The following is a 12353-nucleotide window of genomic DNA, read 5'->3' on the forward strand; positions in this document are numbered from 1 at the left end:
GGCGGCGGTACGCGTCCTCCGACTTTTTCATACCCCCACTATCCACGTCGGCGTGGAGTTGAGAATAGAATAGTGTGGCGAGCGCAGCGAGCCACCGAGCCCGAAGCGTGGCGAGCGCAGCGAGCCCCGCGAGGGGACGCGGATACTTCACAGGTATCCGTGTCCCCTCGCGGGCTTCACAGGTATCCGCGTCCCCTCGCGGGGCTCGCTGCGCTCGCCACGCTTCGGGCTTGGTGGCTCGCTGCGCTCGCCACACTATTCTATTCTCAACTCCACGCCGACGTGGATAGTGGGGGTATGAAAAAGTCGGAGGACGCGTACCGCCGCCCCTCGCGGGGCTCGCCACGCTTCGGGTTGACGTCAATACTGGGGTGGCGTTAACAATGGAGGCGCATTTTAAACCATCAGGGGGGGGGTTTCCTATACAAATCGTGGGTTTGCGGGGTTATTACATTGAAATCAATGTAAAATCGGGTCTCAGGGACCATTTAACATTGATTGCAATGTAAAAATCGGGGTTGATCGCGTCACCGCATGCGATGCGATCCGATTTAAAATGAAATCGGATCGGATAGCAGCGTATGCCATCGTACATCATCGAGTACCGAATCCGATGCGATGCGATCCGATTTCATTACGGTGCCGTACGTTGAAAACCTGGGCGCCCAGATAGGAAACAAGTACCGTTTATTTTGCAGCTGTCTATAGATGATTTTGGTTCCAATTTATTCTGAATCTAATTACATGTGGGTTTGGAATGTGGTGGACAACTGGAGCATGTAAAATGGGAGGTAGTTAATGTAGACAGGGAAATACTGTAGTAACACTGTATTAATATTATATAAGCCATTATAACTGTGTCAGCACTATAACTTCACACAGGATGGTAAAGTATCATGTGTAAAATGATTATGTCAACATGTCTAACATTGTTTCAATAACTTCTAACGCAGGAATCAATCTCCTACCAATCAAATCGGGCAACACACATAGGGGTCCAAATGTAATAGGGTGAGAGTTTCAGAAAATGTGGCAATCATTTACACTGCAAAACCAAATCGATTTCGCCATGAAATGATTGCTGCTTTAAAAAATGGGAAAAACTCTCACAAAATCTCTCACTTTCTGAAACTCTCACCCTATTATATTTGGCCCACAGTGATCTCTTCCTGTTTGCTGTGGGCTTTATCAGACTGAACGGGTGTGTATTACCAGATCCACAGTTAATAGGTCAACAACATATGACTGACAGTCGATAGATCAACAGGTACAAAATGTCAACATGAAAATGGTTGACACCGGTCACTTTACTCACCATGCTTCTGGCAAGGTGGCTTGTTCCGCTTCACGCACCACAAGGTTACTAAATGTAATAGATGGGGCATGGTTAGAAACATAATCAAAAGGTGAAAAAACCCGAAAGAACATGAGTGGACCATTGTTGTAACAACCGTTTAAGGGCGGGATGTTCTAACATCCGCAGCCATCTAACGCCCACCTTCGCCGGGATTATTATCGCGATGTGACGGATCCCTCACACAGCGCTGCCGTAAGAAGCCCAAAGGCTTCTGCAGGGGATCGCCAGTTTTTGCTGACACTGCAGAGGGTGGTTAGAGAATACAGAAATGCGGTATAAACCCCAATAATGGGTTTTTACCGCATTTCTGATTTAGAACATCCCGTCCTAAATCTGTTGACCTAGTGTACTTGTAAACCTTTTGTCCTATGATCCTTTTGACCTTGTCGACCTTTTGTACCGGTCAACCTTTTGACCTTGTTGACCTTTTGCACCTGTCAACATTGTTGACAAAGGTTGACCATATGGTGTCAATCTATCATCCGCCACCCAAATGAACACAGTTATTGAAATGGCTTTGTACATCTACATTCATTCACTTAAAAACCAATTAAGTAATCCCAGTTTGAAAAGCTTAGATCATTGGTTCTCAACCCTAACTTTTACACTTTTCCAACAGGTTAATTTATGTTTTGAGGATTTCTGTCTGTGGAGTGGGTGGGATAACTACTGACACAGCAACACAGGTTAACCCAACTGTGCATGATTAATTAAATCCACAAAACATGACATAGTGGTACTTAAGAACTTGAGATTAGAACCCCGTGCTTAGAACGTTTTTACTTTTAAATGGCATGTATTTCAAATATCCAGACCTAGCAGTTCTCATTGAGTTTTAGGGGATACGTCATCGGGTCTACAACTAGGTCGACAAGCATTAGGTCGACGCCACTAGGTCGACGGGCAACAAGGTCGACATGGGTTTAGGTTGACATATGTATATGTCGGCATGGGTCTAGGTTGGCATGGGTCTAGGTAGACAAGTCATTAGGTCAACACAAGCATTAGGTCTACATGGGGTAAAAAAACAGTGAAAAACCTGTCAACCTTGCCCAAGTCAAATTAATGCTTGTGTCGACCTAATGTCCTGTCGACCTAGACTCATGTCGACCTAGCATACAACAATAGGGATTTCCAAGTCTCTGGCGCAATACTTGAATGAGGTGAGTCTGAAGGTCTTTATCTTCAGGTATTTTCACACTTTTCAAGAGTATTCTCAATAATAAATAAAAAGAAAGAGGGGATCAATGATTATAATGACCCTATCCCAGTTTGAGGAAAAACAATATGGAGGAGATAAATGTATGGGCGTAGTAGTAGTAGTACGTAGTAGTAGTAGTACCCCCACTCACGGTAAGTAGGACGATGTACAGGCATGTAGCGGTTTCTTTTTTTCTCTCTTATCTTTCTTTTTCTTTCTTTTTCTTCTTTTTTCTTTTTTTCTTCTGTTTTTCTGCTTTTCTATTGGGTATTTCTCCACTGGGTGAATTTATTTGTCTCCGTGAAAATGCAAGTGAAAAAAATGGAGGTTAATGTAAGGGTCTGTAAACTTCAGAACACCCCGTGCAAATTGGATACAGAAAAACGTGTTGATCGTACCTTACTCACCAAAGGATAGAGTAAGATACATGTATAAAGGTATCTTTAAATATCACTGTTTACACCAGGATTAGAAATGAATGTGCGTACCACACTTACGTGGGTGGATGATAGGTATGTACCCGTAGCGTGTTCTTTTCCTGTGTGAGATTCTGTTTCACCGTGAAGCCAGATTTTTCTCAGTTGAGGTGTTGAATAAATAAAGGTGATAAAAATATGGTGTTAGTGAATGAGTATTTATTTTTTACATCTATACCCCTATATGTGAGAGGTGAGTATAGAATGATTGTGCCTTTAATCCTAAAAGGTGGATAGAGGTACTAGTGGCGTACCGTGACTCACACTATGGTGTGTAGAGGAGCACCCAAAAAGGTTTCTTTGTGAAAGATGGATGACTTCACCGCGTGTTGTGCACATATATATAATCATATATATACCCAAGATTAATCCAAAGGACAAGAGATATGCATACCCAAACTTACAGTGATGTAAGTTTTTTCACCACCTATAGCGGTTTCTTTAACTCTGGATGGTAATCCGTTTATGGGGATATTTCTCCTCCAAAGTATGTTTGACCAAAAAAAGTTTCTTTAAAAAGTATTTTTATTATACAATAGAAAAAATGAATAAAATATCCTCCATCCTAACAATGGAAGGATCACAGAGAGTCCCAAGTATGTCCACAGGTATCCACAGTAAAAAAAAAAAAAAAAAAAAAAAAAAAAAATTTATATTACATTATATATTTTAATATATTAATATATATATATATATTAATATTATAAATACATACAGTATATCCAAAATGTATCCGGAAAGGAAAGGTGATGGCTGCTCACTCTCCACAGTACTAGTCATGTCGACCTAGACCCATGTCAACCTTGACCCATGTTGACCTAGACCCTTGTCACCTTGCTTCCTGTCGACCTAGTGGTGTCAACCTAATGCTTGTCAACCTAGTTGTTGTAGACCAAACCATCCCAAACCCGGGTTTTAGACACTGGCCGATCGGTACCTGAGTCTCCCATCACATGTACAGTGCATTAGTGTTTTATATATATGGGCAGTGTCACTTACCCTGGCTGTTTTTGCAGAAGTAATTTTTGTCATTTTTGTTTCATTTAATGGAACCTTATAGGCCTTTAACCCCTTCAGTGTTTTGCCTGGAAATTTCTCGGCTGAGCTGCGCTGTAGGAGTGGGCTCTCCAAAAAAAAATTCTGTGTATGCCACTGTAAAGAAAGAAAGGGTGCGCCAATGCTTCTCCAGCTTCTCCAAGTGGCCGCAAACAGCAGCAGCTGGCCGTTCTGTGGTGAGTATTTCTGGGGTAGGACAAACCTGCCCTGGTAGGTTTGTCCTGCACCAGGAAAACCCACCACTCAAGAGGTTAAGGGTCCAATTAACGGAGTCTGTTTATTGTGTTGTTTTCAATGTCATCAAGGGGGGGGGGGGGCAGGTAATTTTTACCCAGGCCTGGGTCTGTTGGAGGGTCCCGCACCCCCTCTCCCGCTGCAGAGACCGAGGCTACCGCAGCAGCACACTCTCTCCTCTGCTCTGTACACGCTGATGAGTACCTTGTGCTGAGTGGAGGAGAGAAGCAGCTTGTGTGCTGGCACACAGCCCGCTCCTCCTGCAGAAACATTTTTTTTACAGGAGAATGACCACTCCCCTCCCGTTGACCATTTTTTTTTTCCAACAACATATCACAATGCATTAACAGCATGGAACTTTGTGACAGCACCCTTAAGGGGCCGTCTGATTAAACCCAGCTATAAACTTAAGGCCCCCATACATTAGTCCGACTTGTCCTAAGGACAAGTCGTACCTGCTTGTCCCAGCAGCTCTCCGTTAGGGATCACATGTGATTTATCACATGCAACTCCCGGGGAGCTGCAGGGACAATGGGAGCGTGGGTATGCCCGCGACCAGTGAACTGGGCATAGGGGGCGGCGCAGGGAGCTGGACAGGAAGCCACTGCCGTCAGTGGGAGAAGGGGGGGGGGGGGGCGGCGCGGCGCAGGGAGCCGGGCGGCGGGAGCAGCTTCAGAGAAGCACTTCAAAAGAAAGAAAAAAGCCCATAGAAACGAATAGGAAGCCATTGATTGGCTGAGAACTCTCTCAGCCAATCAATGGCTTCCTATTCGTTTCTATGGGCTTTTTTTTTAATTGAAGTGCTCTACTCCCGCTGCGCCGCTGCCCGCTGCAGCGTCTTCTCCTTCCCGGCTCACTGGTTCCCTGCGCCGCCCCCCCTGCTGATGGAAGTGGCTTCCTCCTGCCCGGCTCCCTGCGCTGTCCCCCCTGCTCCCTCCTGGTAGGTCCCCTGCCAGCTGCAGTCCCCCGCACGGCTCCGGGCAGCACATAAGATTTAGCAAATCTTATGTGCAGCCCGTCCGACATCCCGACTCCGATCCGATGCGCACCGGACCGCGCATCGGGTCGGAGGGGATGTCAACATATGCTGACATATGCATTTGGGCCAATTTCACGGCCTGTTTCATACCAATCGGGTGAAATTGTGCCCAAATCGCACAGTGTATGGGGGGCCTTTAGATTGTCCCTTAAGATGATATGGTAGTGTGCAAAGTTTGAAGACGATTAGTTAAAGCATTCGAGAGATATCATGGAACATCCATACACAAATATCATTCAATTATACTAGATTACATGGCTTATTCCCTGCCAAATCTGTTTCTGCTTTTGATCGTGATGCTGCGGGGCCGTGCATTGGGATCGATTCTGCATCTAATACAGCTAACAATGTTCGTTTTCCGTGTCATTTTTTATTTGATTTGGACTATATAGTCCAAATCGAATAAAAAATGACAGTAAATTGAACCATGTGTAAACAGCATTACCTTAGAAATAACAACAGTGCAGTCTGGCTGGGTGGGCCGGGAAATACATCAGCCTCTTTTCTCCCTATTGTGCAGGAAGGAGCAGCTGCCTGAGTCACCTGCAGCTCGGCCCCACGAGGCCCATGTAGCTCCTTCTGCACCCGATCAGGAGTGCAGGGCGGCTGAGGGGTGGGCTACAATTTTTTTAGTAAATAAAAACATCAAATTCTTAAGGTACTGTTCACGTGCATTAATGTACTCCAAGGCCCTTTTTCTGGTTCACTCGCAAAGGCAAATTCCTTCTCAAATGGACAAAGCTGTGTGCACTGCAGGTGGGGCAGATGTAACCTGTGCAGAGAGAATATTTGGGTGAGATCTATATTGCAGTGTAAAAATAAAGCAGCCAGTATTTACCCTGCACAGAAACAAAATAACTCACCCAAATCTAACTCTCTCTGCACATGTTACATCTGCCCCACCTGCAGTGCACATGGTTTTGTCCAATTTGAGAACCAGAATAGGGTCAAAGTGCAAGGACCATTTGCTGAAGCAGAGAATAGAATTACAAATACAACAATATTTTAAAGTAAAAGTTCTATAGGCGGAAACTGCAGATAATACACTTTCTCCTAGTGGATCCCTTCAAGCTATGTACAAACATTCAATAATTAGGTAAGCAAGCTGCAGGAGGAGACTGGGTAAACATAGTCTATACATTCATGGTTGATTGCAGTGAATGAAATTCCTAAAGACTGATACAAACACAATGCTGGTGCAGTTTTCCTTAGGGTAAGAAAATTACTTTGAAGAATGACATCTGGCATCTACATACACTGAAATAGCCTGAAAGAAGCAGATATGTCAGAAATGCAGGGAACTGCAACGAGAAAAGTAGATCTTGAGTGGATAGTCAGGCGAGTTGAAATTAGAGCCAAATCAGGAATCAAAAGGATCAACTGCCATGAAAACAAAAACAGAGGCAATGTGGCAGAGGAAACAATACTCAAGCACAGGTGAGTGAGCAGTCATATCTAATACAGTCACTGTAGTCAATAGACCAGTATACAGTATATCCATGCAGACTAGATAAGACAATACGCTTATTTGGTGGACTAGTAAATGCATACTGTGTTTATTTGAATGCTAATATTCATATAATTCTATTAGTGATTAAAAAGAATAATCAAAATCAGTTTGAATAAGCCTTGTCCTGTCCTGTCCAGGGGAAACAAAATAGAGTAACGTAAACAATGCAGTGTTCCAACTGCAACACAATAGCACAGTGCAAGATCGCAAAATAAGGCACAAAAATGCACACAAACTGCATAAACTGCATCATTTTACAATATCGATGGACAGGGATGAATTTAGGGGTCAGGCCGCCCCTAGGCACAACATTTTTGTCCCCCCCCCCCCTCCTATTTTAATGTAATCATATATGTATATACAATGTTATTTATATATTTCATAAAAATTTAACTGTAGCCCTCCTCAATATTTTTTTAAGCACTCTGGACTGCTCACTGTACAGAGGACCTGGAGGGAGGGAGGCACTTATTAGTACAGTGATTAGCACATTGTCTCTGTCAGTCTCTCTCTGGACTGCTCACTGTACGGAGGACCCGGAGGGAGGGAGGCACTTATTAGTACAGTGATTAGCACATTGTCTCTGTCAGTCTCTCTCTGGACTGCTCACTGTACGGAGGACCCGGAGGGAGGGAGGCACTTATTAGTACAGTGATTAGCACATTGTCTCTGTCAGTCTCTCTCCGGCTCACACACTGTGACTGACTGAGCGCAGGGAGGACCGTCGGACCCAGCCACTAAGCGGTGATGTAATGTGCATGAAACAGCGGGTGGGCAGTGGCGGGTGACGAGCGGCGCTGCCGCCTACACATGATAATTCATGTCTGCGGCGCTCGTCACTCGCTGCTGCTCACCCGCTGTGCAATGCTGCTATTTAACAGAATGTTAGCCTGCCTGCCTCCCTTAATTGGTGCCGCCCTGAGGCCGGTGCCTCACGTGCCTAGGCACAAATTCGGCCCTGTCGATGGAACACTACCATACGTGCACACAGAGGGGTTTTCTGAGTATCTAGAACCCCCCCCCCCCCCCCGCCTGTCTGCCAATCTATCGGTGCAGATGACTGATTTTTATCTACCCACCTTTGCACGGCCCCATGGAGCTGCCTCCTGTTATAGATAGATAGGCTGCCACTGTTCTGGCTGCAGGTAGAGGGCGCTAAATGCAGAAGCAGGGTAGAGTTCCTCCCAGGCAGTACTGCAAGAGTAGTGACTATTTTCCCTGCATGCAGACACTGGAGGTATACAAACAGAACTACTACATCTGGATTTGCTTTCAATATTTGGGACGGTTCAATTCTTATGCCCTACTTAAATCCTGCTAGATCCGATCATATTCTTATTAATCCAAGGAACCCAATTAAAAGGGATCCTTGGATTATTAAATCCTGCGTTTACCCCTGACTATACAATTGTAGCACCCCAAGTAAATCCTGCGTTTACCCCTGACTATACAATTGTAGCACTCCAAGTATACTAGAGTAGTGGGGATTGTACTATGGGTCCCCTATAGGTTATAGCTATGCTCCTGCCAGCCCTGCATGTCATGTTATCATTACATTGTGGCCAAAATAAATCAGTCAATTTGAATGATCAGATAACTGAAACAGAGCGTTTTATATAGAGCAAATAAATGGGTGTATAGAGCAGCACTGGGTTTCACTGATAGAAGGAAAATGCAAACTTGTATATAAGAAGAAGTTTTAATATATGATATGCAAATTAATACAATGTGTATAAAATAACATAAAATATATTTGAGCTCAAATAAACATCATTAAAAACTCACAGGCCTGTTAGGCAATAAGGTGTTAATGCATTATTCTCTCAATTGAGGGTGTCTAGACAATCCTGGTGGAGGGCCTGAGGCTTTTGGTCTCAGAGTGGAATATAGCAGGTATATAAGCATCATGTGCTTTAAATGGAAAGAAAGTTCTGGTATATTACCCAGCTTGTTAATTTGACTGGATAGGTGGCAGTCCATCCCTAACAGTCCGATTGTTAGCAAATGGCACTTTGCAGGCACTTAACGGGGACGGTAAGGTCCAGATGGTGATGGTATCTTGTGCTGGTCCGGAACAAATAGATGGATGATGGTGGGCTTAATGCGTTTCGGTGTAAACTAACACCTTCCTCAGGAGCAATGGATGTTTTCGATAGTTTTATCGGCATTTGGCCAAAATGTTCATGATTACACCAGTGTTTGCAAACCTCAGTACACAAAGTACAGTAAGAGTGCATTTCTTTGTCTTGAAAACATATAGTTTCATTAAAATGAGTCACCTGATATATCTGATGCTGAAGTTGGATGGAGTTTCCCTTGAACTCCCCCTGGACCTTCCCAGGAGTGATTCCAGTCAATTTGGTGTCATTTTTAAGATACATCTCATTTGATTGATCAAGCCTACATAAATCGCATGAGATATATCTTATTGTATACAATTGTACCAAAATATATATCTGATGGGATGGGTTAGAGGGCTAGAGGGACTGGAAACGTCATTCAAACCTCCTGCGATATATCGAATGCGCAAAATGCACTCCTTTTTCCATCCGATTACATCCGATACCGATAAATCACAGGTGCGGTCCGACCAACCTAGAGGCTCCTATCCGACTCTCACGGGACCGCACATCGGATTGGATGGAAAATACAAATGATGTTGCACTTTTCAGATGATATATAGACCCAAATGGTCGGAATCGGCCAAAATCGTTCTAAGGGGGCCTTAAAACCTGCACTGTTAAGGGCAAATTTACTAAGGTGGGAGTTCTATTGAAGATGGGATGTGCCCATAGCAACCAATCTGATTCTAATTCTTATTTAATTAGCACCTTCTAGAACAGGGCTGGGCAATTGCGGCCCTCCAGATGTTGATGAACTACACATCCCAGGATGCTTTGCATTAGTTTTGCTATGTGGCCATGCTGAAACTGATGCAAGGCATGCTGGGATGTGTAGTTCATCAACATCTGGAGGGCTGCAATTGCCCAGCCCTGTTCTAGAAGATAATAGATATAATCTGATTGGTTGCCATGGGCAACATCCCATTTCCAATAGAACTCTCAACTTAGTAAATTTACCCCTTAGTGTTAATTGTGGCTTGTGATTGGGAAACCCTGCACTAAACCAAAAAGACAAACTGATCACTTGATAACAGCCTGTACCTATCCTAACAGAAGTTTAACTAATGTAAAGTTCAGTATACATTATGCAGTTATTGAGCTGCCAATTATAAAATAGAAATGCATTTCTAATACTGTATCATTTATGGGCAACCATATGGTAACTGAAATCTGTCTGGTGATCATCATGCTGTTATGATGATGGGCCTATTTTGATGGAAGATAGACACAATTTACCTGTATTTTCCAAATGTATTAATAAAAACTTTAAAACTAGGGGTGCACTGAAATATATTCTGATACTCTCATTATTCAAGGAGCCCCTGACATATGCTGTATCACTCTGTGGGTGGTTTTATACAGTGTAACATACACCATGGCTATCAGATTAGATCAGTGTAAATTATTTATTTTTACGTTTAATTGGCTCAGCTGTTTTTTGTTGGCAAAGTCCCATAAAGCACTAATTATCATCTAGATCAATCAGAAGCATATGTATCTTAAGTATCACCTACCTATTACACATATTTCCAAACCTGTACTAATCTCTCATTTATATTTCCTACTAATACATACAGACACACAATATGGTTTATTTATATACAGTAACTTAATGTACTGTATGAACAGTAGTGGAAGATGACCTATTCTGTCTGGACAAATGCATATGACATGTATTAAAGCACGTGAAATGTTAAAAGACATTTTGATTTATGTTTAATTAAAATAACTAAACTTCAGTTAATTGCCTTGGCTGTATTTGTATTTATCTGTACTAAAAGAACAGTTGCTGTGAGCGACGCTGGCATTTTTAGCGGATATTTTGAGGATTGCTCACAGCATCGTTGGCACTCAAAGGGTTGAACTTTATTTAAACAGAAAAACATTTTAGAATAAAATAATTTCTACTAGATTTAATCTTTTTTGTCTTATTGTCTTGGCTATGAACTAATCCCTATGCTCGCAGTTTGATAAGGTAATCGCTGTGATGGAATTTGCATCAAAACATATTCAATAGAGGCTGGCTCTAAGCTTTAGTATTTATTTGATGAAATAATAGGTAATATAACTGGAAAGATCTGCTCGAAGCCATGCAGCAGTAACCAATATTAACCTCCAAACTTGCATTTAATGTTCATGTAAAAATAACACATAATATATATATATATATATATATATATATATATATATATATATATATATATGTATAGTAAATGTAGCCCCTTTAGTGGGGTGTAATAAACTTCACAAAAGGGGGGCTACTCTATTAGGAGAGCAAATGTTCATATAACGTATATTAAATGTAGTGAGTTGAAAGAATTTTGAAATACTGTGAATTTTTTGTAACAGTTGTTTCCAGTTTTGACCATATATAGCCAGTGGTTTGGCCACACATAACCTGAATGATATTGATTGATGTTGATATTGATTAAAAACTGCTCAATTGTAAATTTAGTGGTTAACTTCAAAATGTTAGTAACATTAAAAATAGGAGTGCCTTTAAATTCCTGGGTACTTGTTTCCTAGCACGGCCACACCGATTTCCATCGGGGTGGTCGTGTCAGAAAAATTGCGTCGGTCGCATCGCATGCGATGCGACCGACGCGATTGACGCGATTTTTTAATTGAATCAAATGTGAATAGGGTCCATGGGACCTGATTTTACATTGGATTCAATGTAAAATATTCCCTACACCCCCAATTTGACACCCTCAACGCCACCCCACGATTGACGCGAACCCAAAGCGTGGCGAGGGGCGGCGGTGCGCGTCCTCCGACCTTTTCATTCCCCTACTATCCACGTCGGCGTGGAGTTGAGAATATAAAGTGTGGCGAGGGCAGCGAGTCACCGAGCCCGAAGCGTGGCGAGCGCACGCGTATTACTTCACAGGTATACGTGTCCCCTCGCGGGGCTCGCTGCGCTCGCCACACTTTATATTCTCAAGTCCACGCCGACGTGGATAGTAGGGGAATGAAAAGGTCGGAGGACGCGCACCGCCGCCCCTCGCGGGCTCGCTGCGCTCACCACGCTTCGGGTTCACATCAATCGTGGGGTGACGACGGGGCCATATACAATGTGAAATGGGTCATATTGGCCAATTTCACATTGTTTCCTATGTGAGATGGACTTAATCAAGTCCATCTCATCTTGTGCCATTAATATGGCACAAGACCGACGCGATGCTCCCGATTTCAATGTTAAAAAATATTTTAACATTGAAGCCTATGGCAAAATCGCGGGCATCGCGTCGGTCGCGTCGGGGGCAATGTTAATGGCCGCGACCGACGCGATGCCCGCGATTTTGCCTTTGCCGGCAAAATGGACCTCATTTCAAAGGAAATCGGGTCCATCTTAAC

Source organism: Crinia signifera, chromosome 5, assembly GCF_055691185.1.
Source record: "Crinia signifera chromosome 5, ASM5569118v1, whole genome shotgun sequence".
Classification (NCBI taxonomy): domain Eukaryota; kingdom Metazoa; phylum Chordata; class Amphibia; order Anura; family Myobatrachidae; genus Crinia; species Crinia signifera.